Source organism: Acomys minous (genome assembly GCF_964271855.1).
Source record: "Acomys minous genome assembly, chromosome: 3".
Taxonomy (NCBI): Eukaryota; Metazoa; Chordata; class Mammalia; order Rodentia; family Muridae; genus Acomys; species Acomys minous.
In genome coordinates this window covers 132,337,565-132,365,240 of record NC_140485.1, presented here as the reverse complement: position 1 = coordinate 132,365,240, position 27,676 = coordinate 132,337,565, and the positions used below count along the sequence as shown (strand labels likewise).

Sequence of the window (27,676 nt, the reverse complement as noted above, 5' to 3'; positions counted from 1 at the left end):
CATGGGACTGCTTCTGCATTTTCCCAGACATCACGGCAGAGAACATAGACAGGGAAAAACTCCCCACAGGTTTCCACACCTCGAATTGCACACCAAACCACACTGTGTTACCCCAGCAATGAAAACCAAGCATAAAGGACTAGGCAAGCAGCTGCTGGTAACTGGTGGACGATGGGCCTGTGTGTTTTCTGTGACATCCACTTCCACTCAAAAGTACAATGTTCGCTCTTAAAACTACCGTGTACCCTGTTTTAATGGAAATTCTGCTAATAAAACCTTGTTTCCAGAGGCAGCCGTGACAGGCTGTTCTATAAGAATCTGATTTATTAATAACAAAATTTATGAGGTGAGGAGAAAAGCAATCCATGGTCTTCTTGCCTGGCTTCGTTTCCCTGCAATATCTTAGTGATGAGCCTCCTGCTGGCAGGCGTTCTGTAGCCAAGAAGGAAAAAAAAAAATAAGACACCCAGGTTCGGCCTATGAAGTCCTCTCTCTCTTCCCCTATTCCTTAACAGATCTGCGACTCAGGCGTGCCATTTCTCCTTCTGTAACTTGGAGAAGAAACAGTTGGTCTCCCCCAGTGTCCCATGTGTCTCATTTGCTTCATGCTGATGAGGGAAGAGCTGGGTACACAGAAAGTCCCTGTTGTCTTTACTTTGGTCATGGATGGATGTTCCCAGCCTCAGCTGAGTCACCAACACTCAATAACATTCTCTCGGTCAAGAAGTGCCTGCCCGTGGGCCGTCCCCACGGAACAGTCCTACACTGGATCACAGTTCACCCTAGCGAACAGTTTCATGGATAACATAAGTGCGTATGTAGCTCCTGAGGCTTACCAATGCACACTCCTTTGAGTAAATTCTCACTTGTAAACTGTGGCACTTCAAATAAAATTCCATGTGCTACCATACTGAAGTAAATGACCCCCACAATAAAGAGTAGTTATGTGGCAGATTTATTCCATCCTTATAGTTAGCTGAAGTCAGCAGAGTTAGCCAGGACGGCTCCCAAAATATTGATCTGATGATTACAGACAGTACTGCAGGATGATAAAATGGTGGGAATGATTGAGTCCAAGTGATTAGGAAGTTCTGGTGTAATTTTATGGGTGGAGTCACCAAAAGAAAACATCTCTTTCTTAACACTGTCATACCAAAAGCCAATCTTTTTCAGCATGCATGCTTGCTCCCAAAGGCATAACCTACTGGCTCAAGCTAAGACCTTTTAATTGAAAAGTGTGAATAATAAGGACCACATCTCTTCTCTGTATACACAGTGCCTACGTCTGTGCCTTCTAAATACACAAGCCTGCCTAAGTAATGAGCCATACATTTCACGATTAACCAAACCAGTACCACTCAAAGACTAGATGCCACTGAGAGCAGGACCAGCCTCTCCTCCATGGTAGTCCTATATTCCTTTTTCTGGCTTGACTTCATCCTGAACAATTCTCCCATGAAGTCCAAACAAAGTACTGGATGTGTCACACTGCACTTTATTCCTGATTATCAAATATCTCACCCAACCTGACTTGAATTCCACTATTCATTCTTATGGGTTCTTGCACACTTTTCAAAAAAAATGAATGCATCGTAACGGAGGCTGCACATTCTTGTGAGTGCGGAAACTATATTGAAAATATCTTAAACAAGCTTGGTTAGAAAATACCAAATGATAAGTCCACGCTGGTGTCAAATAATTACCCTTCAAGTGAAAGATTCTTAGCAAGCTAACATAAGTGTCACTGTCATACAAAGCAGACAAAAGAGAGAGGATGGAAGATGGTGGAGGAAGGAGAGAGGCTGGAGGATAGAGGATGGGGGAGGGAGGGGGAGGATGGATGAGGAAGGAGGGAGGAGGGAAGATGGAGGGTGAAGGAGGAAGGTGGAGGATTAAGGAGGGAGGAGGGAGGATGAAGCATGGAGGAGGGAGGATAAAGGAGGGAGGAGGGAGGGTGAAGGAGGGAGGTAGAGGATGGACCATGGAGAAGGAAGGAGAGAGGGTAGAAGGTGGAGAATGAAGGATGGAGAATGGGGATGTGGAGAGATAAAGAATGAACTTTAATCAAAATGCAAAACTCAACCTCCATAACAGTTGGGAAAAAACAGTTTCAGAAAAATGCAAAATAGCCACAATAGTCATAAGCTTGAATAAGATAGCCAGAGAAATGGCTCAACAGATAAAGGTGCCTTGCCAGCCAACCCAACAACTTGAGCTCAATACCCAGGAACCACATAGTGAAAAGAGAAAGCCAACCCCTCTGAACCTACACATCATGGCACACAGGTTCCTACACACACAGACACAGACACACATACACACACAGACACAGACACACACACACACACACACACACACACACACACGAGAGAGAGAGAGAGAGAGAGAGAGAGAGAGGAAGAAAGAAAGAAAGAAAATAAAAATAAGAAGTAAAACAAAGAAAGAAACGTGATACAATTCCTAATTTAAAAACCTAGGTAATATGTATTCACAGTCTTAAAACATGTGTTTAAGAAGCAGCACAAGGGTTAGGAAAGTTATGAGGATGGGTCACAGCCCAGCCAGAAGCAAAGGATACCAGAACAAGTTGCAGTTCATCATTTGATTCTTTAAACATCCAGCATAACTAAGAGGCCTCCCAATCCTGTATTTATTGTGCCTGAACCCATTTCTAAAAGCCATCTATCTGGCCCATATTCAGTACAGACTGCAAGTTAGATAAAGAATTAAGAATCATAATGATTTTAGCCCCAAATGAGGAGGTAGGAGAGCAAGAGTTGGTCACTGCATGACTTCAAAACTAACCTAGACTTTGTTCATTGCTCACAAAATTGTAGCTACCTAGTTCATGTTCCAAAAGCCTTCACAACTGGAAAAGTCAATAAGCAGATTCCAGACATTCACGGGAATGAAAGGGCCCCCTCTGGCCACTTTCTTCCCTTAGAGAGAGAACAGAGGACTCCGTCCATCCTGCCTCCGTGAAAGTCGTCCTCAGACATGATCAACTTCCATCTCTTGCTACAGGAAAGGGCTCGTGGATACCTTCTGCAGGCTGTTGTAGTTTGGACTTGGTTTTGACATAAGAAGCACATTTTCACTGGGAAGATGAAATGTGAACGTCTTATTATGAAGATAATAAGGAGACTCCTTGATGCTGTATTTAGTATTTATTGCACCTGTGCCAGTTTCTAAAAGCCATCCATCTCGTACTCATTGCACTTTGATTGTGTGTGCCCCGTAACCAACCCTAGCACACCCTCGTTGGGCACACGTTCAGCAGGGAGGAACATCCATTGCAGTTTACCTTGTGGCCCTTTAAGTGTAGAAACAGGAACACCTTAATGTCAGAGACTCCAATTCAAGCCTTCCAGAAAAGGCCCCTGTGATCCTGAAGCCAAAGAAAACAGTCTGAAGGTTCAACTTAAGAAAAAATTTAAAAAACAAAAACAAAAACAGAACCTTGCAGGAGCCAGTTAGTTGTTGTGGGCAAAAGTCTAATGCTCTGAATTCAAGCCCCCACACTTACATGGTAGAAGAAGAGAACCAACTAGATCCTCATGTGCATGCCACGGTAGTGTTTACGTGCACACATATACCTGTGCACATAAAAATACACACAGACACACAAGCATGCATGCACGCATACATTCAAAAAGTGTTTTTAAAATCCTTAACGAAATTATTCAAAAAACAGGGGAAAAATCCAAGCCAAATTACAGACCAGACCTGCTGTATAACTGTATAACTAAATTAGAGAGACAGTTGAACAGGAAGAAGGGTTGAGATGTAGTGATGTGGAATGTCCACACTAGATTCTATAGAGCCTGGTGCTAAAGGCCAAGTTAGTAGATGAAGTTAAGTGCAGCTTCCTAGTGGTGCAGTTATTAGCAGCGACTGAAGTGAGTGGTCCGTTTTTTGAACTGGCCATTAATGGGCTGACATTGTACAACACAAATTCAAATACCGCTCTTAGCAAGGCAAAGAATACTACTACAAAGCGTCTCTCCTGCTGTGCGCTATGGAGTGGGTTCACACATGACTCCATTGAAACATCTGGCTGCTTAGCCCCCATTTAGGAAATGGAAGGTCTGGATGTCTTGGTGCCATTCTTGCTCAGGTCTTGCTCACGCAGCCATGTTGAGGAGACGTCACAAGGCATGCATAGGAGCGTTTGGAAGGAGGGATGGGTGCGAGGAAACGATATAAGTGTGTCTTGATTTCAAAGAAGGTTATTAAAAAAATATTATGCTTTTAAAATGTGTACTGAAATTAACATTCAGAAAATTACGCTATTTGGAAACTTTGAAGTTATTTAGGTATGTGTTATGGATGGAAGCAGAAGAAGTGAAGGACCAAACATGGTTCTAAGGGAGAGAGGCGGGAGGGGGAAGGGAAAGGGAGAGAGAGAGAGAGAGAGAGAGAGAGAGAGAGAGAGAGAAAGAGAGAGAGAGAAAGAAGGGAGTGAGAGAGAGAGAGAGAAGGAGGGAGAGAGGAAGGGAAGGAGAGAGAGGATAGGAAAGAGGGAGGGAGGGAGGGGGAAGGAAGGGAAGGAGAGAGGGATGAGAAGAAACAAAAGACTAGGTGAGGAGGTAACAATGACTTTACCCAAAACATACACAATTGGGGACTGACTCAAAACCTGGAGTGCAAATGCTCACCCCGTGTTTGTGTCATTTCCCTACTCCTATTCTCAATGCCAGCATGGCTCCTTAAATCTCTAACACCACAGCAATTTGCCTTGTGGGCTTGTAGTCGCAGCCCATGAGATGAGCAGGGCGGCTAATTAATTCCTAGTATTGTATTCATTACACCTCAGCCTCGTAGCTGTCACACAGTTACCTGAAGATGCTCGAAAATTCCTTTGCAATACATGATGAATTTAAATTATTCAGAAGCCTTTTAACTTAGTACAATTAAATCAGATGGAAAGTTAGGTTTAATCAATATGTAGATGGATTTTAAATATGGCAATATTTTGATGATGACTTTTTTAAAGAAATAAAGCTGAACTAACTCTCTCTCTCTCTCTTTCTTCCACTTTTTTTTTTTAGTGAAAAAGTAGACACAAGGACAAAAGATAATCTGAGAAGCGCAAAGAAATTGTGAGCCCTGAATTGCAGAGAATAGAGCCAAGTAAAAAGTTCCTAGGACTTGGATAGAAGAAAGAGGAGAAAATTGGCTGGCAGAAAATGATGAGGGAATTGGACACCGGGATAAAGAAATGACAGTTATCTCTCCCATGATTTTAAAGTAGAGGAAGAAGGAACACGGGACTCCTGAAACTAAAGGTTTTTATTTTTCTGAAAGAAAGCACATTAAGACCACATACAGCAGAGGAGAAATTTTAAGTTCCAATAAAATGTTATCAATGGAAACAAGAATCTTAATTTTAAAAAAAACCTTCTAAAGACAATATTTTGGAATTTTAAGATGATCACAAGTCTTCAAATGGATCATTTATGAACTTGGAGCTGGTTGTTAAAAGAATTTTCTGGTGATTTGATAGTGTTTATAATTTTTTAGCCCTAAAATACATGGTTTTTAAAATCTAGTGTACGTTATTCTTCTTCACAATATTATATTTTCAAAAAAATCTACAGTGTCATACTGGGGGATATTTGGCCTTCTTTGGAAGAACAAAATTATAATTGAAGATAGGAAGTTACAGGTGGGGGAAAAGTTGACCCGGGGAAAACAGATCTTGGGAAACAGCTGTTCATATTAATCTTTTCAGCTGTTCTGATAAAAATAATTCTCTTGAGTTATGTACATTGCCCATGGGTATTCTAACTGAATAAACATTCTGCATTATTTCCTATACATAATGAGCTAATATTTACAATTATTGAATACAATAGCTAGGGGTTTATCTGCTAGAGATAACACTAAAACTATCATTTTAATAATTCTTTCCTGTGTCTTGGGTGTCACTTTTCAAAGTGGGGTGAAGCTTAGCAGAGTGAACTTGCTAAAAAAAAAATAGCACATATGCATTTGGGAGGTTATAATTATAATTACATAGTCATTTGTGATCATTTTTAATAGTTCTTGTCAAAGACAAACGAGCATAATTAGGTCCATTAGTGGACCGATCTGTTCTGATAGCACGGAGGGAAGGACTCCATGCAAGTCGCTTACAGAGCAGGATGGCAGTTGAGACAGAATACGAGCTGTAGGTTAGAGTTCCCACCATAGTGTGAGTGGGCATCGTGGAATAAAGTTTCAGGTAGCTCTCTCCTCAAATCAGTAAGTGTTCAGCAACTGAAGTGACAGCTTTTGCCGTTTAAATAAATGCAGAAGGCTTTAAAGTGGCTGTGTGCCCTGCATCAGGTTCCTGATACCCTAAGGCTCTTCAGGGGTGCTACCCTGATATACTACAGCACAGAATTGCTCTGGTGTCACGGGGTGGGGGAGGGGAGGGGCAGTTACTCACACCATATTTTCCCTTTGGTGAGGTTAGAGACCTTGGCGTTATTTCCACCAGCTGTTCACTTCCCCCGCAAAACCGTATAGATTTCAGAAGGGATGACCTTTAGGATTAAATTGTTTTTAAACGGTGCAACACACACACACAATTCTATACGGACTCCAGTGGTGCTAAGTAGCACACCTTCAAGGGAGTCCTGCGAAATGAAAGCTAGGTGTGCAAACTGAGTTAAAAGCAAAAGCGGCACCAGGCAATCCTTCAGTTGAACTAGCTAAAAAGGATGACATCCAAACTTGAAAGTGAAGAAATCCATACACTGAGTTCCTAACATAAAAGACAGTATGAGCCAGTAACCCCCATCCATCAAGAGGTTCAGGAACACTGGAACCTCGCTGCTTCACGTCTCCATCCTGCCGTTTCCCTGTGGCCAGCCCTGCACCTCAGACTCTCAACGACAGACCAAGGGTTCTGTAACTGAGCTAAGGTAATAACCACGGACCGTGTAGATGTGGCTACTACACCGAAGCTGGACTTACAGTTGGATGAGATTTTCTTTTTCTAGATTGAGTGGGCACAGACGGCTAGTGGCTACCTATTAGACCGTGGGTTAGAATAAAGGGCAACTGCTAAACGGCACCGGATGACGCATAGGCAGTGCTCAAGGATAACCCTGGGTGCATGTTACAGTCACCCCGGGGAACGACAAGAACAATTCTAATAACTGGACCGCTCTGAGGTGACACACTGGCTCAGGGAGGGACCCCGAGTCGTGTTACTAACTCTGAAACAGAACAATAAATGAGTCTGCATAAGCAGGGGACACTGAGAACTGGAGATGGCGGAGATGGAGGCTCTGTTATATCCTCTTTGCAGCCCAATTAAGGGCAGCTGTGAGCGGAGGAAGCCTCTCGCTGAGACCAGTCAGAGCAGGCAGCGGTGAGCCTGACAGGTTGTGAAACCCAGGGTTGACTCCGAAAGAACATCAGAGGGAGCTGTGAAGGTACAGAGACACGGGAAGAAATAAAGTCGGTCACCGAGCATAACGCAGAAAGTGCTCGTAACAGATAAACCAGCCAGTACAGTTACTGACGCTGTAGAAAAAGGCCACGCCCTATAGAAGCGTTCCGTTTTTCCATAGAAGCTATGATAAGTGTCAAGTCACATCGGCAGATAGATTGTTCTAGAAACACACTGCTGACTAGAGCTCCAAAGTTTTTGATTGTACGTCTCTGCTAGAAGAAAAATATTTACATGAGTACACCCAAGGGACATATGCGTTTGTTTGCTTGCTTGTTTGTTTGTTTGTTGAGACAGGGTTTCTCTGTGTAGCCCTTCCTGTCCTGGAACTCACTCTGTAGACCAGACTGGCCTCGAATTCACAGAGATCTGCCTACCTCTGCCTCCTGAGTGGGATTACAGTCATGCACAACCACCACCACCCAGTGGGATATGTACTTTTAAATTATATTAATATATTGGTGCAATAAATAGGATTGTTATTAATATAACTTTTTTTTAAAAAAGACATTCTTTTCTGTTCTTCCCACATTTTCTGTTGCCAGTTGCCTGTTTCCAATCTGCTTTGAAAATAACTGCTGTACAACTTGAGTGCTTGTTTAAACATTAGCCCATTTGTCATCTACTGCTTAAATAAAGATTTCAATGTAAATTAATCTGTCTTTGACAGACAAACATATGGTGGCATAATAGAGGTCTCAAATATTAGTCTGTCTTGTCCTTTAGTGTTGTGTTGTGACTACTACCTAGGTTTACATTTTACAAATTTAAAGATGAGTGCTGCATTAAGGGGTCAGTATGCCTCCAGGAATAATGGGGAAGACCCATATCAGCTTTTTTTTTCCTTCTCAATTTAAATGATTCTTTACATAAATTCATCAGCTATCACAGCAGCCTGTGGATCTAAAATGTCCAATCCAGCCACCGCCAGCTTCATGTTGCTAATTAAAGTTAAATGTAATTTAAGTTGAATTACAATGTCAGTGTCTTGCTCACACTAGCCCCATAGCTGTTTGTATCTACTGGCAGAATACTTCCACCATCACAGAAAGCTCTATTGGGTACCACTACACTGGATGACTTGCATATGCTTCAGGAGCAAGGTCACAGGTGAAAAGGATGCTGTCGTCAACAACATATTCTCTGCCTCCAGTGCACAGGTGGGGCCGTGGTAATGCTACCTCTTCCTGGTTAGTGTTAACCGGTACTCATGGATTCCTGTAGCTGGCGTTGCTGGTGACAGCCGCCTTCTGTCCAGTCCTTTCCTGGCCCCAGGAATATCATCATTCCCAGCTGGTTTATCTGGTGAAGGTTACGACTAAACGATGCTCACAGAGAGAGCGCAAGTTCGACATCCTCACCCCAAGGCTTAGGCAAAGAGCTGTGCAGCTCAGCAAGTATCCCCATTATCACTTGTACGTCTCCCTGCTTGCTCAGTTGGCAATACTAGTTGAGTCATACAACTTGAGCCAGAGACTTCTGGTGTGCCTCTCCGCCCTGACCCAAGTGGCAACTGGGAGCATGATCTATGGCATTTAGTTAAAACTTCTTCTGTACTCTCTGCCCCCAGATCTCTTGTAGATGGTGAAGGCCCCCTCCTTCGCAGACAAGTTGCTGAGCCTCACTTATTTGGTCCCTAGCATCTGAAAGAAACACCGAAGCGCGGAAAGCCTCTTTTCTTTGGCATAGCCCCTGGTGGTCTTCTTCCTGAAGCAAGCTCAAGTTTTCTCATTCTCCACTATGCTCTACCACCTCAAGACTTCCCGTCTTGGCCTCACAACCAGCCTCAAGTTGGAGACTTGCTATGCGCTGACATGATTTACTTAAAACCCCACTGTCACTGCCTAGTTGCGTATGGATAGCAGATGTTTCCGGGAATCTGTGCCAATGCGATGGGTTTTTCCATTGAGATTCACTGCTCCGTCCTGCGATGGAACCTGCACTCTTGGTATCATTGCTCCCAAGCTCTCACCTGCTGAGCTAACCGTCTCTAAGTTTCAGTGGAAGCTTAAGGTCACAGACACTGTGTTGTCTCTTTTTCTGCTTTATTCTCTGAGCATAGGACAAATTACCTTGGTTACGGAAGTTGCCCAAATAAAAACATTTCAGCTTTGAAGTTTTTCAAGAACAGCCTGTACTCAGAGTGGAAGTGGGGTGGGCAATCACCCCAGAAACGTAGAATCACCTCAGAAAAGAACCCCAAGGATACCCTTGAAACACCTTGCTGAGAACACATGCTTTAAACAAAATCAGGCAACTCATGTCATGCACGCACTGCCTTATGAAAATGCCTTCAAAGGCAAGGCTAGAGCATGTGTTATTATGTCATAATGATTTTACCCAAATTATGTCTCTCTGTCTTTCTGTCTCTCTCTGTCTCTCTGTCTCTCTCTCTGTCTCTGTCTCTCTCTCTCTCTCTCTCTCTCTCTCTCTCTCTCTCTCTGTGTGTGTGTGTGTGTGTGTGTGTGTGTGTGTGTGTGTGTGTGTGTATGTGTAGGATAAAATAAGTAATTAACAGTTCTAAAACGTACCAGTTATACACACAATAATGAAAACATGCACTGTTCTTGTGGTATCTGGCCAATCTCACTTTTCAAACAATAATAGAATTATTTAGAAACAAAAAGAAATTCCAGGGAGGAGAGTTTCTTTTTATTACTTGTTACATTAGCATCAGAAGAAAATCCCTCACCAGGCATTTACACACACACATGACCTATGTTGTTCTCACTTGCTTCTCTGGCTCTCTGGCTGGCTCCTTTTTTCCCCAGTGGTGCCCTCCTCTGCTTGCCTGTGGCACAAATTCTACTCCATTATCGATTTTCCGCCTCCCTTAGACTTTCTCCCTTTCTCACTGTGTGTCCACACACATTATATAAGTACACACTCAAATCATATATCTGTGTTTGTGTAAATCCTCACACATACTTTTAATCTTGGGTTTGCACATAGAAGGAAAGCATGTTATTTGTCTTTCTAAGTCTGGCTTATTTCATTCAACATAATGGCTTCTAGCTATATCTGTTTGGCTGCAAATTGTCATAGTTTCTCTTTCCTCTGTGGTTGCATAAAATTCTTGTGTGTGTGTGTGTGTGTGTGTGTGTGTGTGTGTGTGTGTGTGTAACATTGATGTACACATATCTCTAGTCTGTTAACATGCAGTCCTTCAAAGATGTGTGTACATGTGTCTCCAGTCTGTTAACAGACAGTCCTTGGAAGATGTGTGTGTCCAGCAGTGGTCCAGCTGGGCCATGTTAGGTCCGGTGTGACTTTTGTGAGGACTCCCCATGCTGTTTCCTGTAACCACACCTCCAGCAGTGAACAAGGGTTCCTCTTGCCCCACACCCTCCTCAGCATCTGTTTCCTCGGTGGCAGCCATGTTAGGTGGAATGAGGTCTCATTTGTATTTCCCTGGTGACAATGTTTGTCGAACATTGTTTTAAGTGCATGTGCATGTCAATCACTTGTGTTTCATCTACTCCATTCGTCAGCCTGTCTGAGTTTTGATGTCTCTGATTTAAAGTTCTTTATGTGATATGTGGAAACGAAGAATTCTTAGGCTGGAATGGGAGAAATGTCACACAGAACTTACATCAACATTTTTTATTCCTAAATAATCCATACACATTGCTAAAAACAGGAAATACAGAAAAAGGAAAAAGAAAATAACTCTGTAAATACCCCTGACCCCGGTGATCTGCTTCTCACATTCTGACGTGTGACCTCATAGGATCATTTTCTCCCTCGTTTGCCTATAGCTTAAGTGCTGTCAACTTTACCCAGGCCATATTCCATGTCAATAAATATATTTCTGTACAACATAATGTAATGTTCTCAGAGCATTGTTTTGCTCTTTCTGTTTCCCATGATTCCTGATTAATCACCATTGGTTTGAGTTTGACAATTTATGTGTGTGTCTACGTGTGTGTGTGTGTGTGTGTGTGTGTGTGTGTGTGTAAGTAAACACGTATGCCTTTCAGCTGAGAAAGCAAGTTCTAGAAGTAAATCCAAACAAGTAAATGCAATATATACAAAGATTTAACCAAGTTAAAGCTATTCAACCATGTTTAATGTTATAAAAGTTAGAACCTTGGTAAATATTCAATTATCCAGGAAATAAACTAGAATATTACTACATTAGGATATTTATGTAGCCCTCTTATAATCTGTCTTTGAAGTATAGGAACTGCATAGAAAAATGTTAAATGAATAGGCCATGTAACCCAAATTTACAAAATTTCTAAAAATACATGCTATATCTGAAATAATTAGATACTATAATTTTTAAAGCTGTTTCTTTAAAACAATACAGAATGAGATGGCCATGCCTATTCTTAAATCTGCAAGACCTTTTGGAAAAACCTGAATTTTTTATTGAAATTGATTTTTTAAAAGACCTAACATAAAAGGAATTACCAAATGTTAATAGGTAGAAAGACAAAATATCAGAAAGATGTCAGTCCTTGTCAACTTCATTTATAAATTTAATGTGGTTTCATTAGTGGTTGATTTGAAATTCATTTGAAAGAAAATGTAGCCATGAATAGATAAAACGCATCTGAAGGTGAGCAAAGTCCTTTTGTAGAAGGACTGTGAAGTTAAAGTAATGACCAACACGCTCTAACCTGTGCTGTTAGCCAAGGCAGAGACAGGAAAACTGCAGTGAAAGTTCCTAGCCAGTCTCTTTCCTATTGTGATGGATGAGTCACCCCATGTCCGTGGGAAATGGTAAGCTATTTCCTGAACTCTTGGACAGTCTGGCTGTCCAGGTGGAAAAAGACAAAGAGGCATCCCTTCCTCAAGCAGCCCACAGGAATCTTTTAGGTGAAGCAAGCAATGAAATCTGAGAAACACCGAGATTTAATGCTACTAAGACAAAATACAGATAAATACGTTTATGGTATGCAGCCAGGGAAGGATCTATGAAACTGATTTCAAAGCATAAACTATGAAAAAAATTATTCCAGAATTTAAAAGTAATCTTTTTTCTTTCAGATGATACTGGTAAAAACTAAGTGATTTTTAAAAACACACACACACACATTTAGTGAGTCTATTTTCAGTAAGCATCAATTTTTTTTTTGAGTTTTGTTTTCATTTGGTTTTGTTTAATTTCTCTTTGCTTGAGATGGGGTCTGTTTGTATGGACCAGGTTGGCCTTACACTTATAATGCTCCTGCCTCAGCCTTCCAAGTGCTGAGACTGCATAGTTATGTTCTTTATTTTCCTCTTCAGTATTTTAAATGGTTTCCTTCCTAATGAGGTTTAAATTAACCTTAGCGGGCTCTTTAAAACAGGCATGCCTAATAGGATTTTTTTTCATAACTAGTTATCCATGTTAACAAGGCATGTACTTTCAAAAACATCCCAGAATGCGTAAACCTCTGGCATTCTGAGGGGGGCTGTAGAGCTGACTGCTGGGGTTTTAGCTTCTCATCCTGCCTCCACCATCCATACCTGCAGCTTCTGGAACATCCCATCCCGCAGTTCTTGACGTCATAAGTGAGAAGACAGAATTCCCAACTCAATGCCTCAACTTTTATGCATCGGTATTCTGTTAATTAATGTGTACGTCTTTTACCTGTTTTCAACTCTGTAGTCACTTTTCAAGCGAGTGTGAGTGTATGTGAGTGGGTACGCATGAGGGTGTGTTTGTGTGTGTGTGTGTGTGTGTGTGTGTGTGTGTGTGTGTGTGTGTGTGTGTGTGTGTTAGGTTTTCTCAAAACATTGAAAACCAACTTGGTTTTCACATCCTGAGATAGTCCTCCCTTCTGAAAGAGAAGGCTTGCCTAGCCTCTCCACTTGGCTGCATTTCTCCTGGATGCTTTCCTAGATTTCTTCTTCCTTCTTAACTCCTTCTATGAAGCAAACATCCAGAAGGAAACTCTTAGGAAGGACTCATATCACACTTTAACACGAATGTTTCCTCTCTTGCTAATGTGGGCATTAGGCCCTAAATCCAAGTCCTTGGTCTTGAGAGTGACTCTCAGCATTACTAAGGCTGGTTTTATTTCCTTCTGTGACCCGGTCAGCTGGAGCTTGGAACCGATTTCTCCTACTCTACTCTTAGTTTGAGCAGATCTACTTGAATTATCTCCAGCTCTTTATACAGTCTGAAACCAACCGAATTCGGTAACAAATACTTATTTGCTGCCACACTTCACTGGGTGTCCTGTCTGCTGCCATTTTTGTGTCTAGTATTGCAAGGACACACACTGGCCCAACACTCTTTAAAATATGTCTCTTCATCCAGACCTCGTCTAGTGGCGTCCATCCCTGGGCAGTAGCTGGGTTTTATTCAACCAACTGTGCTGTCTCTTGCACAAATACTTTAAGTACCCTTGAGGATTTGACTTGGTTTGATTATTTTTATATTCTTAATAACTGGAGGTATTATATTACTGGGCACTGCACTGATGTTTTGTGGGCCTATTATAGGTTTTTTTTTTTTAGTGTGTGTTAGTGTGTCCTCTGGACAACTAACAATTATGAATGTTCTTAAGGTGACTTCCTCCTTTTCTTGGAGATGCAGTCTCCCATTGGTCTGGGGCTTCACCAGACACGCCAGGCTGCTAACAGTCAAGCTCCAGGGACTCCCCGTTTCTGCCTCCCATCTTGCCACAGTGTAGGGGTTGCCATCATGACCAACCTTGCACGTAGGATCTGGAAAAACTCTCAGGTCCTCATGCTTAAGAAACAAGCGATTTACCAGCCAAGCTATCCCTCCAGCCCACCAACCCTTTCATTTGCACTTTAGTCAAAAAAGTCACCGAGTCTTGTTGCTCCCTCTGCCATTTTCCCAGTGGGTTCAACTGCAAAATGCAACACAGATAGAGTCAGGAGGGTTTGGGTTTTTTTTTTTTTTTTTTGGACCCTTTATCACTATTAAAATCTCCAAACCAGACTCTCCCTTTGTAAGTAAACAGTGCATCCAAGTGAAACGAATCAATCCCACAGGCATGTGATTTGCCATTTAATTTAGGAAAGGGCTGGGCTGAATAAATAGTGAACTGTAGTCTTAGACCAAACAGAACAAGTTATTGCTCAATCAACTCTAGTAAAAGAAAATGCTTAGCGCATTCTTCAGTCTTTCATTTAATGTATTAGAACCATATTTAAAAGTCGGTGTGGCAGTGCATGCCTGGAATCCCAGAACCCAGGAGGCTGAGGCAAGAATTTCGCATCAGTTTGAGGCCAGCCTGAATCACATACTTCATTAGACTCTGTCTCAAAATAAAAAGAAAAGAAAAAAATGTCATATGTGGAGCAAGGAGAACAGAGAGACAGAGAGACAAAGGCAAGAGAAGGGAGATGGGGTCTTTCAGCTGAAGAGCTTGTAGGAAAGAGCACTGCATGAAGAAACTGTTATCCTGCAGGAAATTATGCAGGCTCTTCATGCATAGCATGAATTGTAAGTTCCCGGATCTGCCTGGAGATAAAATAATAAGCCTACAAAAGCATAAGCTGAAGCATAATAAAAACAGGAAATTCAACAGGAAGATGTTACCGCCAGAACTTCTCCAACCAGTGCCCACAAAGAGTGACAGCTGACAACAAAATTATTCCCCTTTCCTCTTATTTCAACTGTCATTAAAATAACTCAATAGTATCAAAGTCTGGCTTTGACTTGATTTGGGAAATTGTTCTTTTTATTCTTTAAAAATCTGTGCTTCTTTTAATTAATGTAGCTTATTTTATTTACTGTAATAGTTGAAGCATTTGGTGTCTTCTCCCTGCCCCTTTCTTTCTTTTCCTCTGTGTGTGTGTGTGTACATATTGGTGTGTGTGTGTGTGTGTGTCTGTGTGTGTGTGTATACATGTTGGTGTGTGTATGTGTGTGTGTGTGTGTGTGTGTATACATGTTGGTGTGTGTATGTGTGTGTGTGTATACATGTTGGTGTGTGTATGTGTGTGTGTGTACATGTTGGTATGTGTGTGAGTGTGTGTGTGTGTATACATGTTGGGGTGTGTGTGTGTGTGTGTGTGTGTGTGTGTGTGTGTGTGTATGGAGATGGGCATGCACAGGCATGTATGAACATATGCATGTAGAGGCCAGGTCAGCATTAGCTATCTTCCTCGACCTCTCTGTACCTTATTTTTAAAATATAGAGTCTCTTGGTGAAGCTGAAGTTCAGTAATTCAACTACAATGGCTAGAAGCAAGCCTCAGAGTTTATCTTGTGTACATATTCCCAGTGCTGTGATTGCACGGGGAAGGGAGAGGAGGGGAGGGAGGGGAAGGAAGGAAGAAAACCGCAGTCATAATTCTGTGATCAGTATGAAGGTCATATGTTGGGAGAGTTCCTTAGCTACAGACTATGGTAAGCCAACCTTCCCCTCCTGCTCTTTTTATCACCGAAACTCTCCATCAAAAACAAACGTTCACCATTATTACAGTCTTATGAATAAACAATGAGTTGCCCCTAGGAGTAAAATTCTATTGGTATTTATAGGACATATAACTATACTTTTGTAAATGAATGCATTTTTAAACATTGGTGTGTAGAAAGCAATGTCTATATCTCATTCAAGGTGGGGCTCAGTAATGAAGTTAAAAAACAAAACAAAGCCAAGCAGCTAACTTGTGAGAGAGCACAAAGGACTCAGAGCCAGGATGGGTCAGAGCGGAGAAGATGGTACACCTCCCCCTAGCTGAGAGCAAATTCTACAGACAATTAAGTTGGAGTAATGAAATAAAATGATTAGCCAGATAACTGACCTCTGAACTGCAAACCAAACCAGATACAGGTGAATGCGTGCCATAGATCAGGGATGGATGTGGGGCAGAGGGCGAGGACAAGTGAGGTCAAGTAAAGGTATGAGCCTAGCACCCTAATACCGTGGCAGGAACTTCTCTCTCAGGTAAAAGTGACCACAGAGCTATGTATCCAGCGGTGCTCAAAAGGTAGGACACAAATCTCAGCACGTGCCACTCTCAGACCAAACACATGACAAGAGGGTTACAGTGACTCGAAAGGAGAAGGATGTCACATCTGGGAAATCTGAAGCCAGCTCAGGGATGGGAGCTGGCAAGCAAGACAGTGTGTTCCTAATAATTAAAGTATAATAACTAACTTCTCATTGAAGGTACGTATAAAACAGCAAAATATATTCTGTAGCTAGTAAACAGATCTGTGCACTGTGGCAATGGCTCTGTTAGGAAAATAGGAGAGAGAATGTGAAAGAAAAAAATTAGGTGTGATTCAGAAAGTGGAAAACAAGAAGGGCCAAGAATGGAGAAGACTAAATTGTAGATGCCTCGGGAAAAATCTGCCTAATTTTATATGCAATTGATTTTCCAAGTGGAACAGAATACAGGCTAATTGTTTAGTAATATTTATTTAATTAGGATTATAGTATTCTGCAGTTGCATTTTACTTGGAGATTAGAATAAGTACAAAAGGAAAAATGTTAAGTGTATATTTCACATTACTCACCATAACCAACTTATAGGGAGGGCTTACTAAATAAGCTAAATAAAACATTAAAGGCTCTGCAGTCTCTGACACACCTCCTTAATACAGCCATAATATTATCATATGTAGAGAAATTTTAATCCAGCAGCATGGCTGCTCTGGCAAGGGATCACATCCAAAGATCTTCTAGGTCTGTGTGATCCAGCTGGGATACAGACTTTCAATCCCTCTGGCTGGAACACAGACACACCCTTAGTGCATACCTGTAAAGTAAAATTAATTTGTAGAAGGAAGCAGCCATGTTTGTAAGGGATGTCTAATTCGGGGGGGGGGGGGCAGACGAAGTGATGAATCAGAGAAAGATTTGACAGAATGAGTCAGAGATAGGACACGCCCAACTCTCAGGAGAAAAGCTATTTAAGAGCAGTGGAAAGAAGAGGAGGGTCAGTCAGTTCTGTGAGCTCAGTGCTGTGAGTGGCAGAGAGTGGCAGTTGAGGTTTTTAATAAGTTCAGGCAGTTCAGTGCAACTCATCAGAGGCATCTAAAGGCAGAGAGTAAGAAGGGGCCAGGAAACCAAAACAGATTGCCAGAGCTAGTGTGAGGCCAAGCAAAGCAACTCACTGAGAAGCTGGGAGAAGCCAAATTGAGTCAGTCAGCTTGAAGAGGAGTTTGAGCCAAAACAGCTGAGTTGAACCAGCCAGCCAAAGTTCAGAAAGAACGAGGAAGGGTGAGCTTATTCTTCAGTAACCCCCTGGGACAACAATTACATCTAGCAATAAAAGCTGCGTTTACAATCCTATTGTTGTTTACATTTGACAATGTATGAAAGTAATATCTGAAAATGTTATGTATCTTGTTCAAGGATATCCAGATTTGGATCCAGGTAGTTTCTCTAAAGGGTAAATATCAATACCTTACACAAACACTACTATTTGGTATCCATGTGTTTATTTATGAATATCAAAACACAGTTCATGCTTTGACCCTTGGAGCGCTTTTAAAATATATTTGGTATTTCTGCACAGATATGTTTTCTACAAGACTAGAGTCTACAAAGAATGTGAAGCAGATTTAGGAGGCTAAGACTTAAACCTGCCAATAACATCTGTCTCCAGGAACTTTAGGGAGAAAATGACACCATAAAGAAAAATGACCCGAGGAGCTCACCTGATCCCTGGAGTCAATTGAGAAACAAACAAACAAACAAACAGTGTAGCCCTAGGTCTTTTGAGACAAAGGTCATCTTTTTTTACATGGTCCACATCTTGATTGTCCAAATTCTGCAGCTTGAACCCATCTCTAGCTCCTGGTCTCTCTAATACTTCCTCATCTAGGTGCTCATCGGGGTCAACGGCAAATGGTTTTAGAATGAAAACCTTGGACTAGGCATAGAAAATCTTCCAGATAGAGGCTGGGGATGTACCTCCATGTTTGAAGCCCCTGCTTTGCACTTGTGAGTCCTGGGTTCAGTCCCTACCATATACCAAAAACAATCTAAGTAAAACTGTCAATGTACACACATGAAAGAAATGTAATCATCATTAGTCTCGTGAATCAATCTTTTAAATGTATAAAAAAAAAATTGAATGTGGTTCTGTATTCCTCTCACTTACTCCACATAAACCGAACCAAAGAGCTGGTTGCCTCCAGACCATCATTATCACATTACTTCCCATAATATCCCCTCTGCACTTCTTACCTCAGAATTCCTTTTAGGAATAGGGCGTGTTTTATGGTCTCTAATAAACTGGGCCTTGAGTGTTTGAGCTAGTTTGTATGACAGTTATTCAGGAACTCCTTGACAATCCCTGTACTCAACTCTTCCTTCCTCTTTCCAGATGGCAGAAACTAAAAAGTCCCACCAGATCTTAGGACTCAAGTCTTCGTCATAATTACTACATGTCTCATAGAAATAACTTAATTATATTCCCAGAGTCTTGCCAAACTTTTCCTTTGAATTCTTGCTTTTAATGTGGCTACATAATTTGTGGCAACTTCATGACCATCTGCTCATAGTGTTCTCATTGCAGTGATGACAGCATCAGATTCGTTTGCATGACACGTTCCATTCAGAACATATCCGTACCTCATATATACTAATCATTTCAGTGAGTATTTTCAATTATTAATTATTTTGCTAAGTTTAGCTTGAAATATCAGCATGATCGCTGCTGAATGTGTTCTTAGATTATATATATGTAAAATCTTATATATATTAATATATACATGTATATCCCCTTTATATTTTCATTACAATCTTCCCATTGTCTTTATCTGAACTTAAATCATAAAAATATAAAATGTAAGATTTGAGAGCTACCATAGAGACTGAGTCCTGGGCCTTAATTTTTCAGGAGCAAATACTCAGTACTATCATGTATTAAATCATTTTTCATTGTTACAAGAAAAATATTTAAGTCTTTGAATCTTGTAAAAATAGTTGTATTTGGTCCACAGTTTTGGAAGCTTAAAGTCTAAGACAGAGACATGCCTATGCTGGCTAGCCTTTGGCCATGGACCCCTGGAAGGCGGCGTCTTGTCATGAGTATGTGAAAAAGGGATCTCATAGTAAGACAGGAAGCCAGAGAGCAGGGACAGACAAATCATTCTCTTTAGGAAAAAAATAATAATATCTGGGATACCAGGCAAACTATGCTAATGCCTTCTTAGAACAGTTCTGTCCAGGCCTGCATGATTCCCCTCTAGGCCCCCTTCATGTTCCCACACATGATCCTTGGGAGACAAACCATATCAAATCCATAATAGAGAAGAAGAATGAAGTAATATTGTAAAGATTCTTAGGCAGTACATGAAGACCCAAGCACATACTGACCATTAGCCAGGAGCCCTATTCAAAAAGATGACTTTTGGCCTAAAGGAGTAAGTGTCCCTTTCAAATTACATTACTATAAGTACTTTTAAAACATCTATCATGTTTACGTACGTCTACGTAACGACACAGGAGTAATTCTTCTGGGCAACCTACGCTCAATTCAGTACCCAGTGCTTTTGTTACAGAAGTGATATACTGTGTCCAGAGTCAATTGTTCATGAGGCACAGTCTCGGTCTGTGGATATTAATATCTTACTATGCATGCCTCTGTCTTTGGTGATGATCTATGTCATGAACAGGTCAGCTAAACCATTTTTGTACAATGAAAAAGAAATCATCGATGTAGGAATGGGGCAACCTGGTTTCTTGCCTGAGCAGTTAATTAGCTATATGATCTGGATAAGAACAATGAACTGACAAACAATGCGGTGAACTAGCTCATCCTTACGTTAAGTTCCTTCCCATTCTAAAAACAATTCATTATCCCAGATCCAGCCATTGCAGCAAAGAGTAAGAACAAGGAATTTCTTGGGGTCTTCAGTTTATGGAGCTCAAAAGTAGCAACGCATTCATGCCGTTTTCCCCCAAGCATTGGCCTTTATTAGAGTCTATCCACAGGAAGAACAGTTATATCCTTAAAAAAAAAAAAAAAAAAAAAAACCACTCCTTAATCTTACAAAGAAATAATGCAAGGACAGAAAGAGCCTTTCAGGGGATTATACTCAGTCTTGAGTCACTGCCAGCATTTCTTTTAACATTCAAGATAAGACATGGCTGTTTGTTTATGGGACTAGAGGGATGCCTGGGCAGTTAAAAGCACTTACTGATCTTGGAGAGGGCCCACATTTGGTTCCTAGTATCCACATCAGGCAGTTCACAACCAGCCTCCAGAGACCACATGCACTTTGGTCACCTACACAACACAGGTGTTATACATATACACACATGCATACGCATAAGTAAAAATAAAATGGCGGAAGGAAAAAATATATGGCAATTCTTGAAAGGTCAATATGAAGCCTTTTTTCTTCTTCAAATTAAAATAACCTCTAAATAAGAAAAGTTAAATAAGTAGAAAATTTTTATCAATGTTTAGAAGAACCTATTATAACTGCAAGACATTTTCATATGTTTTACAGTAATCAGAAAGCAAAAGTTCTATGAAGGGTATCAGAAGACAAAAAGAAGAAGAAGAAAAATATTTAAGGCATGTTATTAAAGTAAAATATCATCTAATCACAAAAGAAGAGAGCTAGAAAAAGCAAAAGTAACAATGGATCAACAAAAACCAACTAACAGAGTAACATGGGTAAGTTTTACTTCTCGGAATGTAAATGAAAAAAATTCCCAGATCAAATGACCTGAGAACAGCCATTTTCTCAGTAATAGCACATGGCTAGCAAAAAACAAAACACCCAACTGAATGCTGCTTGCAAGAGAGTCACTGCTGCTAGATCACACACAGATGAGTAGGCCTTGACCTTGCATAAAAACTGAAGCCCCAGGAAAGCAAGCATCGTTGCTCAAATAAGATCAATTTTAAGTTAAAAACTGAAATGGAAATTATTTATTATGACAAAAGGGTCAATTCATCAATATAATGCAATACTATAAATAAATACACAACCAAAAACCAAGAACTTAAATACTAAATACATAAAACATCCATCAATCTGTCTGAAAAGGAAAGCAGAACTATAATAGGCAGGAAACATTAATATTCAACTTTGAGCAATGGATGTATTATCCAGACAGAAAAATCAATAAAGAAAGCTCAACATTGAGGTGAATTTTAGCACAAATGTACCAAAGAGATGAATATATGTAACGTCTGTCTAGCAATAGTAGAATACATGTTCATTGCAAGACACAGGATAGACTTGCCAGGCCACAAAACAAGTTTCAACAAATTTAGAAAGGTTGAAATCACACCAACTATCTTTCTAACCTCAGCAGCATAAAAATAATAATCAGTAACCAACGAGATTTTTGGAAATTCACAAAAACATGAAAATTAAACAATGTACCCCTAGATATTCAATTAGTCAGAAATTTAAAGAGGGAGAAAAACATAAGTCATTGGTCAAATAAGGAAAAGAAAAGCCTGAAACTAGATCATACCAAAATTTATGGAAGGCAGAAAAAAAGAAACAATTCTGAGATATATTTGCACTGGCTATAAATGTCTGTGTTAAAAGTAAAAGTGAAAGAAGGGAGAATGGAAAGGAGGAAGGGAGAGAGAAAAGGATGGAAAGAAAACAGCCTGAAATTACACCTTAGAAAGATAAGTAATGAAGAACAAACTAACTAAGCCCCAGAATAGTAGAAACAATAAAACAATGAAGACCTGAGTAAAAACAACAGAGACTAGAAAAAAATGTTTAAAAATCAATAGAACTAAGAGTTGATTTTTAAGATAGGCAATATTAGTTAGATACAGAAGAAAAAGGACATAAAACCCAAATAAATAAAAATTTTAAACAGAAGATGGAAAATTACAAATGATATACAGCAATACAGTTGATAAAGACATAGCAATGAACCAAAATAATAAGAAGTAATTAACAAAATCTTAGACATATGAAATCATCAAGGCTGAATCATAAAAGATGAAGCAATGATGAGTCACAAGAGTGAATCAGTATCAAAAGGTTGTCCATAAAAATATGAGTTCAGGGCCCAAGGGGTTCGTTAACAATTCCTCCAAACGTTTAAAGAACTAACACTGATTGGCCTCAAACTCTTTAAAGCCTATAATGTGACAGGATAAAGGGGAAACCATATATGATCATTTCAATAGAGACAAAACTTGCCCTTAACCAAGATTAGCTTATTTTCCTGATAAAAAAAACTCTCAATGAATTTAATGGTGAAAGAATGTATCTCAAAACACTAGAAGCCATATGCCATAAACCCACAACTATATTCAATAGTGAAAAGCTGAATATCCCTTACTTAAAATTAGGAGAAAATCAAGGGTGCCAGCTCTTATCATTTTTATTCACAATAGTGCTGGAAGTCCTCACTAGAGCAATTAAGTAATAAATAAATAAATAAATAAGGAGATAGATAGAAAATAAATAGGGAGACAGATAGTTGATAGATAGATAGATGATAAATGCAAGCACCAGAAGTAAAATTATCACTATTTATACTTTACATTGTTTTATAAACAGACAACCCTAAATACTCTGCACAGAAAAGTTGGAAAGAATAAGTCCTGTCTTAGTTATCATGTCGAAATTATCATATAAAAAACACTACAAGTTGGGTGTGGTGACATGTGCCTGTGAACCCAGCACTCAGGAGACTAACGAAAGATCAAGAATCCACTTGAGCTGCACTGTGAATTCCAGGGCCCGGCCTACATAAATAGATGCCATCTAAAAATACGTAGTAGTGTTTCTACGTAAATAGCAGTGGGCTATCCAAGGAACAACTCCATCTACGATAGCTGTAAAAGATAATACTTTTATCCAAGGAGATGAAAGAGCCACACACAGAAAACTAAGTATTAATTAAACAAACTGAGGAATACACTAGTAGATCAAAAGATATGCAATGTTCATGGAGTAGAAAAATCCACATTGTCAAAATATCCACAGTAGCCAAAGTGATTTACAGATTCAAAGTAATTGGAATCAAAATTTCAAAAATATTTGTGAAAAATTTCAGTAATCCTAAAAAAAAATCACATTTAAAATTTTTTCTAAATTTCTACAGCAATCTTGAACAAGAGGAACAAAGCTGGAGCAACACACTGACTTCAAATTATACTTCAAGGGTATTATAATCACAAGGGCATGGTAATTGCATACAAACAGACTCATTGGCCAACTGAACAAATAACTTATAAACAGATCCATATATTTACAGTCAATTGATTTTCATGCTAAGTGCAGAGAATATGAAATGGGGAAAAGGCACTCTGTACGAATAAATGATACCATGATGCCGAGGAGAAGACTACTCACACGCAGAAGAACAACAGCTCTCACCTCACACCATATATAAAAATCAACACAACTGGAGTAAAGACGTAGCATCCCTGAAGCTGTAATGCTACTAGAAAAAATAATTAAGAGGCGAGTTCATCTGGTCTAGACAGTGATTTTTTTTTCTTAATACGGTCTTGAAAGCACAGGAAATGAAGATAAAAATAGACTAATGGGATTTCATTTAACTAAAAGGATTTAGTAGAACAAATAAAAAAATTGTTCAAATGGGGAGGCAATCAGAATAGAAGAAAATATCTGTGAGCTCTGTGCTTGATAACGGCTTAGGCTCAGAAATACATGAGGAGCTTAGTGACTCCCAGCAAGAAAACCTCTAACTCTTCAACAACTGATAACTGAAAACTGAGCAAAGTCACTCGAGACATTTCTCAAAAGAAAAGTTAAAATGGTCAACAGTTGGCAGGGGAAAAATGTTTTAAATGGTCAAGATTATTCATCATCAAGTAAATAGACATTTAAAAAACACAATGAAATGTTATATCAAGTCTGTTGCAGTGACTGTCAGCAAAGCAATGGAAGATAGCAAGTATCTTCCCCATGAATATTCCCCAAGCATTTATACAAGGAGATATGTCATGTGACCTAGAAATTTCACTAATGGATGGATGAACATCCAGAAGAATTAAAACAAAATATCAAAGAGTTATGTGCATTCCCATGCCCCTTGAAGTATTATTTGTAATAATCAATACATAGACTCAACCTAAGTGTACCTGAACTGATGAGTAAGCAAAAAAAAAAATGTGATATAGACACAGTATAAAACTGTTCAACTTTTTAAAAAGACACTTAAGATTTGCAAAAGATGGATGGTACTTGTGATTATTCAAATCATGTAAAAGCCACACACAGATAGAAATTCCATGAAATTTCATTTGCACATGAAATCTTAAAGCACCGAAGTCACAGACCTAGAGAGTACAGTGGTAGCTACAGGGGGCAGGTAAGCAAGTGGTGTTGAGGAAATAATTGCCAAGGCTTATAAAACAACAGAGTAAGTGCAAGAGATGTATTGTAAAAATTGGTGGCAACGAGTCATTAACAAGGCATTGACTACTTGATAATCCCTGAGAACAGAATGTGGGAGTTTTAACTCCAGACTGTGAGATAATATATTAATTACCATGATTCAGCCATTTCACAGATGTGCATAGACTTCAAAACACTATGTTGTGCACAGTAAATATTTACAGACTAAAACACTTTTGCTGGGCCAGCAGGGAGACTCATTAGGTAAACGCACTTGGCACTAAAGCTGATGACCTGAGTTCGTTCTTTGGAATCCATCCTTAGAAAGAGATACCCAACTGCTCAAACTTGTTCTCTGTCTGCTTATGCACCATAGCCTATGTCATAAGCACACATCATACACAGACACACACACACACCAATAATAGTAGTAAACAAATAAAAGAAAAAAATTTCAATAAAATAAAATAAAAGCAGCTTGTCGATTGAAAACTTAAAAATTAAATTACTCTTCCAATTAAGGACAAGAAAAAAAGAAAAGTATATTTTATATGCTTATAAAATGCATACTATACATACACACATATACACAGTATTTTATATATACTGTAAACTTTTATGGAAGTATGAAAATGGTTTTGTGTTTACTTGGCTTTTAGATCTCCATTCAGAACCAGTTGTAACAAACATATACACACACTAAATTCACATCTTAAGAAACTAGTGAAAACTACCATATCTGAAAATATATCATATGTCTCACATCTATTATTCCTGGGTTCTCTGCCTTATCATAGGTTCTCATTAAGCATAGTAGATGAAGTTGAAAATATCTGCATTCTGTGCCCCAATAAAAGCTGCACTCCAGAGTCTTTGGTTGCTGTGGACTAGAGGTCCACCCTTCCTACTCCAATACTCAGTGATATTGCTTATTTTACAGTCTAAAATGTTTGGCTCAAATGTTTTCCTGAGATGGATTATTTTTAAAAATGCACCCATTTGTATCCAGCCAGTTTTAAATTAACTCAAAAAATCAGTAGCCTTCTTATATATAAATGACAATCATACAAAGAAAGAAATTAGGAAATCTACACCCTTCACATTAGCCACACGCAGTTTAAAATATCTAGGAGTAACTCTAACCAGCTAAGTGAAGGACTTGTTTGAAAAAAACTTTATGTCCCTGAAAAAAAAAGAGATTGAAGGTGACTTGAGAAGATGGAGGAATCTCCCTTGTTCGTGGATCGAGAGAATTAACAGTAAAAAATGGCCGTCTTACCAAAAGCAATTTATAGATGCAATCCCTATCAAAATACCTACACAATTTTTTAAAGACATTGAAAGGACAATTCTCAACTTTATATGGAAAGACAAAAACCCAGAATAGCTAAAAAACAATCTTATACAGTAAAAGATACTCAGGAGGAATCTCCATACCTGATCTCAAGCTGTACTATTGAGCAACAGTAATTAAAACGGCATGGTACTGGCACAGCAATAGGCCGGTGGATCAATGGAATCGAATTGAAGACCCAGATATGAATCCACACACATATAGACCCCAGATTTTTGACAAAGAAGCCACATCTATTAAATGGAAAAAGGGTAGCATCTTCAACAAATGGTGCTCGTCTAGCCAGACTTCTACATGTGGAAAAATGCATTTAGACCCATACTTGTCACCATGAACAAAACTCAAGTCCAAGCAGATTAAAGACCTCAACATAAAACCAGAGACACTAAATCAGTTAGAAGAAAAAGTGGGGAAGAGCCTGGAATACATTGGCACAGGAGACAACTTCCTGAACAGAACACTAACAGCCCAGGCCTTAATGCCAACAATTAATAAATGGGACCTCATGAGGCTGAGAAGCTTCTGTAAGGCAGGAGACACTGTCAAGAGAACAAAGTGACAGCCTACAGACTGGGAAAAGATCTTCACCACCCCTACATCTGACAAAGGTCTAATATCCAAACTTTATAAAGAACTCAAGAAATTAAACACCACCAAACCAAATAATCCAATTAAGAAATGGGGCTCAGAATTAAACAGAATTCTCAACAGAGGAATATCAAATGGCTGAGAAACACGTAAAGAAATGCTCAATGTTTTTAGTCATCAGAGAAATGCAAATCAAAACAACTCTGAGATTCCATCTTACTCCCATCAGATTGGCTAAGATCAAAAATTCAAGTGACACCACATGCTGGCGAGGATGTGGAGAAAGAGGAACACTCCTTCCTTGCTGGTAGGAATGCAGACTAGTGCAGCCACGTTGGAAATCTGTCTGGTGCTATCTCAGAAAACTGGGAACAGGGCTTCCTCAAGACCCAGCTATTCCACTCCTTGGAATATACCCAGAAGATGCCGCAGCACACAAGAAGAACATTTGCTCAACCATGTTCATAGCAGCCTTATTCATAATAGCCAGAACATGGAAACAGCCTGAGTGTCCCTCAGTAGAAGAACAGATAAAGACACTGTGGTACATTTACACTATGTAATACTACTTAGCTATTAAAAACAAGGAATTTCCAAAATTTGTGGACAAATGGACTGAACTAGAAATGATCATAATGAGTGAGCTAACCCAGAAGCAGAGAGACTCAAATGGTATATACTCAAGAGGCAGGTCTCATGAAAGTCTTCACTTACCAGGAAAGTGGGATAGAGGCGAGGACTTCCTATTGGGACTCTAGGTGAGAAAAATATAGGAGATAGGGAAATAGATGGATCCAGAGGGTCATAGAAACCTACAAGAAGAACACTATGATGGGTGCATCTGGGCCCAGGGGTTCTGCTCAATCTAAGGCACCAACCAAGGACAATACATGCAGTCATCATCAAATCCCTACCCAGATCTAGCCAAGGGACAGAACATTCTCCACAGTTAAGTGGAGACTGGGAACTGACTTTCACATGAACTCTGGTGCCCCATATTTGACCATGTTCTCTTGATGGGGGGCCCTATGGCACTCGGAGGAAGGATAGCAGACTA

At 39.8% G+C, this 27,676-nt stretch overlaps 1 protein-coding gene and 1 long non-coding RNA gene across 7 annotated transcripts in view; one reads left to right on the top strand and one right to left on the bottom strand.

Moving 5' to 3' along the window:
* Positions 1-27,676, bottom strand: part of ESR1 (estrogen receptor 1) — a 366,771-nt gene that overhangs the window by 141,200 nt on the left and 197,895 nt on the right. The window lies entirely within an intron of this gene.
* LOC311594264 lies at positions 17,861-26,523 on the top strand. Its single transcript, XR_014778013.1, has 3 exons — positions 17,861-18,967; positions 20,832-21,001; positions 23,416-26,523. It is a non-coding gene; the product is annotated as an uncharacterized lncRNA (long non-coding RNA).